The sequence below is a fragment of the Phytophthora infestans genome, genomic scaffold (assembly GCF_000142945.1).
Source record: "Phytophthora infestans T30-4 supercont1.169 genomic scaffold, whole genome shotgun sequence".
NCBI classification, from domain to species: Eukaryota; Oomycota; class Peronosporomycetes; order Peronosporales; family Peronosporaceae; genus Phytophthora; species Phytophthora infestans.
In genome coordinates, this window is record NW_003303590.1 from 41,167 (window position 1) to 47,792 (window position 6,626).

A 6,626-nucleotide genomic window follows, 5' to 3' on the forward strand; every position below is an offset into this window, starting at 1 on the left:
TAACATGTGTACAGCGTTTTGTTGTCGCTCTCACTACTGTCATCCAATCCAGTCTGGCTTCGGCGAAAAAGGCTCGCTCAAATTTGACAGTGATTTTGTTTCCACGTTCCCACTCTCGAAATCCTCACTGTAAACTCAGGGATTGGAAGAAATGAATATATTGTTAATATTGACAGAACTGTAGGGGGCAATATTGATTGTCAAGACCTATACAACATCCACTGGAATTGTTTAGCATTTTTCTAAGGAAGGTAGACTGCACTCTTCTGAACCGCCATTGACCTCGTCAGTGGGGTTTTACAGTCTTGGATGTGAAACCAATGTCCATTTAATATTTATGCCGCCGGGGACAGAACGTTGCCAGCATTTTTGGTTCGTCTATTGTTTACTTGGATGTACGTAAAACAGACAGGTAGTCACGCGATATACATACGTGGAACGTCATTAAATGCTGCCGCAGCTCATCATCGTTTTAGTCGACGCTTTAGTGCAAATGATACACTTGTTAACATGGTATGTTAGTTGGGGTAGACACAGCATAGTACGACGGTGATCGTCTCTTAGACCGCCGGTCGTTCAACATCATCATCTATAGACATGAATGTAGATTACTTGTTGACGTCAAGGAGCCCAGCGGGATTCAATATCAATATTCATTTCTCTGTAACTAAGCATCCATTCGTTTTATATCTTGGTCTCAGGAACACAAAACAAACCTCTATCACAACTGAGCAATTAAACCACCCGCAATCACACACCCCAGCTGCTGTATTCTTGTCTCGCCTACTGTTCTCCACTCGGATTGGCCTCTTATATCTAGCGACGCGGTGTTATTCCAGCCGCTTTGCTAACATGTGTACAGCGTTTTGTTGTCGCTCCCACTACTGTCATCCAATCCAGTCTGGCTTCGGCGAAAAAGGCTCGCTCAAATTTGACAATGATTTTGTTTCCACGTTCCGACTCTCGAAAGCCTCACTGTAAACACAGGGATTGGAAAGAAATGATTGAATTGTTAATATTGACACAATTGTAGGGGGCCATATTGATTGTCAAGACCTATACAACATTCACTGGAATTGTTTAGCATTTTTCTAGAAGGAAGGTAAATACACTCTTCTGAACGCCCATTGACCTCGTCAGTGGGGTTACACAGTCTTGGATGTGAAACCAATGTCCATTTAATATTTATGCCACTGGGGACAGAACTTGCCAGCATTTTTGGTTTCGTCTATTGTTTACTCTGGGATGTACGTAAAACAGACAGGTTAGTCACGCGATATACATACGTGGAACGTCATTAAATGCTGCCGCAGTTCATCATCGTTTTAGTCGACGCTTTTAGTGCAAATGATACACTGTTAACACGGTATGTTAGTTGGGGTAGACACAGCATAGTACGACGTGATCGTCTCTTAGACCGCCGGTCGTTCAACATCGTCATCTATAGACATGAATGTAGATTACTTGTTGACGTCAAGGAGCCCATCGGGGTTCAATATCAAATATTCATTTCTCTGTAACTAAGCATCCATTCATTTTATATCTTGGTCTCAGGAGCACAAAACAAACCTCTATCACAACTGAGCAATTAAACCACCCGCAATCACACACCCCAGCTGCTGTATTCTTGTCTCGCCTACTGTTCTCCACTCGGATTGGCCTCTTGTCTCTAGCGACGCGGTGTTATTCCAGCCGCTTTGCTAACATGTGTACAGCGTTTTGTTGTCGCTCCCATACTGTCATCCAATCCAGTCTGGCATCGGCGAAAGAGGCTCGCTCAAATTTGACAATGATTTTGTTTCCACGTTCCGACTCTCGAAAGCCTCACTGTAAACTCAGGGATTGGAAGAAATAAACTGATTGTTAATATTGACAAAATTGTAGGGGGCAATATTGATTGTCAAGACCTATACAACATCCACTGGAATTGTTTAGCATTTTTCTAGAAGGAAGGTAGATTGCACTCTTCTGAACCGCCATAGACCTCGTCAGTAGGTTTTACAGTCTTGGATGTGAAACCAATGTCCATTTAATATTTATGCCGCCGGGGACAGAACGTTGCCAGCATTTTTGGTTCGTCTATTGTTTACTTGGATGTACGTAAAACAGACAGGTAGTCACGCGATATACATACGTGGAACGTCATTAAATGCTGCCGCAGTTCATCATCGTTTTAGTCGACGCTTTAGTGCAAATGATACACTTGTTAACATGGTATGTTAGTTGGGGTAGACACAGCATAGTACGACGGTGATCGTCTCTTAGACCGCCGGTCGTTCAACATCATCATCTATAGACATGAATGTAGATTACTTGTTGACGTCAAGGAGCCCAGCGGGATTCAATATCAAATATTCATTTCTCTGTAACTAAGCATCCATTCGTTTTATATCTTGGTCTCAGGAACACAAAACAAACCTCTATCACAACTGAGCAATTAAACCACCCGCAATCACACACCCCAGCTGCTGTATTCTTGTCTCGCCTACTGTTCTCCACTCGGATTGGCCTCTTATATCTAGCGACGCGGTGTTATTCCAGCCGCTTTGCTAGCATGTGTACAGCGTTTTGTTGTCGCTCCCACTACTGTCATCCAATCCAGTCTGGCATCGGCGAAAAAGGCTCGCTCAAATTTGACAATGATTTTGTTTTCACGTTCCCACTCCTCGGAGTCCTCACTGTAAATCAGGGATGGGAGAAATAAACTGATTGTTAATATTGACAAAACTGTAGGGGGCAATATTGATTGTCAAGACCTATACAACATCCACTGGAATTGTTTAGCGTTTTTCTAGAAGGAAGGTACATTGCGCTATTCAAAACCGCCATTGATCTCGTCAGTGGGGTTTTACAGTCTTGGATGTGAAACCAATGTCCATTTAATATTTATGCCGCCGGGGACAGAACGTTGCCAGCATTTTGGTTCGTCTATTGCTTACTTGGATGTACGTAAAACAGACAGGTAGTCACGAGATATACATACGTGGAACGTCATTAAATGCTGCCGCAGTTCATCATCGTTTTAGTCGACGCTTTAGTGCAAATGATACACTTGTTAACATGGTATGTTAGTTGGGGTAGACACAGCATAGTACGACGGTGATCGTCTCTTAGACCGCCGGTCGTTCAACATCGTCATCTATAGACATGAATGAAGATTACTTGTTGACGTCAAGGAGCCCAGCGGGGTTCAATATCAAATATTCATTTCTCTGTAACTAAGCATCCATTCATTTTATATCTTGGTCTCAGGAACACAAAACAAACCTCTATCACAACTGAGCAATTAAACCACCCGCAATCACACACCCCAGCTGCTGTATTCTTGTCTCGCCTACTGTTCTCCACTCGGATTGGTCTCTTGTCTCTAGCGACGCGGTGTTATTCCAGCCGCTTTGCTAACATGTGTACAGCGTTTTGTTGTCGCTCCCACTACTGTCATCCAATCCAGTCTGGCATCGGCGAAAAAGGCTCGCTCAAATTTGACAGTGATTTTGTTTTCCATCGTTCCCACTCTCGAAATCCTCACTGTAAACTCAGGGATTGGAAGAAATGAATTGATTGTTAATATTGACATAATTGTAGGGGGCAATATTGATTGTCAAGACCTATACAACATCCACTGGAATTGTTTAGCATATTTCTAAGGAATATAGATTACACTCTTCGGAACCGCCATTGATCTCGTCAGTGGGGTTTTCCAGTCTTGGATGTGAAACCAATGTCCATTTAATATTTATGCCGCCGGGGACAGAACGTTGCCAGCATTTTTGGTTCGTCTATTGTTTACTTGGATGTACGTAAAACAGACAGGTAGTCACGCGATATACATACGTGGAACGTCATTAAATTCTGCCGCAGTTCATCATCGTTTTAGTCGACGCTTTAGTGCAAATGATACACTTGTTAACATGGTATGTTAGTTGCGGTAGACACAGCATAGTACGACGGTGATCGTCTCTTAGACCGCCGGTCGTTCAACATCGTCATCTATAGACATGAATGTAGATTACTTGTTGACGTCAAGGAGCCCAGCGGGGTTCAATATCAAATATTCATTTCTCTGTAACTAAGCATCCATTCATTTTATATCTTGGTCTCAGGAGCACAAAACAAACCTCTATCACAACTGAGCAATTAAACCACCCGCAATCACACACCCCAGCTGCTGTATTCTTGTCTCGCCTACTGTTCTCCACTTGGATTGGCCTCTTGTCTCTAGCGACGCGGTGTTATTCCAGCCGCTTTGGTAACATGTGTACAGCGTTTTGTTGTCGCTCCCACTACTGTCATCCAATCCAGTCTGGCATCGGCGAAAAAGGCTCGCTCAAATTTGACAATGATTTTGTTTCCACGTTCCCACTCTCAAAATCCTCACTGTAAAATCAGGGATTGAAAGAAATAAACTGATTGTTAATATTGACAAAATTGTAGGGGGCAATATTGATTGTCAAGACCTATACAACATCCACTGGAATTGTTTAGCATTTTTCTAGAAGATAGGTGGATTGCACTCTTCTGAACCGCCATTGACCTCGTCAGTGGGTTTTTACAGTCTGGGATGTGAAACCAATGTCCATTTAATATTTATGCGCCGGGGACAGAACGTTGCCAGCATTTTTGGTTCGTCTATTGTTTACTTGGATGTACGTAAAACATACAGGTAGTCACGAGATATACATACGTGGAACGTCATTAAATTCTGCCGCAGTTCATCATCGTTTTAGTCGACGCTTTAGTGCAAATGATACACTTGTTAACATGGTATGTTAGTTGGGGTAGACACAGCATAGTACGACGGTGATCGTCTCTTAGACCGCCGGTCGTTCAACATCGTCATCTATAGACATGAATGAAGATTACTTGTTGATGTCAAGGAGCCCAGCGGGGTTCAATATCAAATATTCATTTCTCTGTATTTAAGCATCCATTCATTTTATATCTTGGTCTCAGGAGCACAAAACAAACCTCTATCACAACTGAGCAATTAAACCACCCGCAATCACACACCCCAGCAGCTGTATTCTTGTCTCGCCTACTGTTCTCCACTCGGATTGGCCTCTTATATCTAGCGACGCGGTGTTATTCCAGCCGCTTTGCTAACATGTGTACAGCGTTTTGTTGTCGCTCTCACTACTGTCATCCAATCCAGTCTGGCATCGGCGAAAAAGGCTCGCTCAAATTTGACAGTGATTTTGTTTCCACGTTCCCACTCTCGAAATCCTCACTGTAAACTCAGGGATTGGAAGAAATGAATTGATTGTTAATATTGACAAAACTGTAGGGGGCAATATTGATTGTCAAGACCTATACAACATCCACTGGAATTGTTTAGCATTTTTCTAAGGAAGGTAGACTGCACTCTTCTGAACCGTCATTGACCTCGTCAGTGGGGTTTTACAGTCTTGGATGTGAAACCAATGTCCATTTAATATTTATGCCGCCGGGGACAGGACGTTGCCAGCATTTTTGGTTCGTCTATTGTTTAGTTGGATGTACGTAAAACAGACAGGTAGTCACGCGATATACATACGTGGAACGTCATTAAATTCTGCCGCAGTTCATCATCGTTTTAGTCGACGCTTTAGTGCAAATGATACACTTGTTAACATGGTATGTTAGTTGCGGTAGACACAGCATAGTACGACGGTGATCGTCTCTTAGACCGCCGGTCGTTCAACATCGTCATCTATAGACATGAATGAAGATTACTTGTTGACGTCAAGGAGCCCAGCGGGGTTCAATATCAAATATTCATTTCTCTGTAACTAAGCATCCATTCATTTTATATCTTGGCCTCAGGAACACAAAACAAACCTCTATCACAACTGAGCAATTAAACTACCCGCAATCACACACCCCAGCTGCTGTATTCTTGTCTCGCCTACTGTTCTCCACTCGGATTGGCCTCTTGTCTCTAGCGACGCGGTGTTATTCCAGCCGCTTTGCTAACATGTGTACAGCGTTTTGTTGTCGCTCCCACTACTGTCATCCAATCCAGTCTGGCATCGGCGAAAAAGGCTCGCTCAAATTTGACAGTGATTTTGTTTCCACGTTCCCACTCTCGAAATCCTCACTGTAAACTCAGGGATTGGAAGAAATAAACTGATTGTTAATATTGACAAAACTGTAGGGGGCAATATTGATTGTCAAGACCTATACAACATCCACTGGAATTGTTTAGCATTTTTCTAGAAGGAAGGTAGATTGCACTCTTCTGAACCGCCATAGACTTCGTCAGTGGGGTTTTACAGTCTTGGATGTGAAACCAATGTCCATTTAATATTTATGCCGCCGGGGACAGAACGTTGCCAGCATTTTGGTTCCTCTATTGTTTACTTGTATGTACGTAAAACAGACAGGTAGTCACGCGATATACATACGTGGAACGTCATTAAATGCTGCCGCAGCTCATCATCGTTTTAGTCGACGCTTTAGTGCAAATGATACACTTGTTAACATGGTATGTTAGTTGGGGTAGACACAGCATAGTACGACGGTGATCGTCTCTTAGACCGCCGGTCGTTCAACATCATCATCTATAGACATGAATGTAGATTACTTGTTGACGTCAAGGAGCCCAGCCGGGATCAATATCAAATATTCATATCTCTGTAACGAAGCAT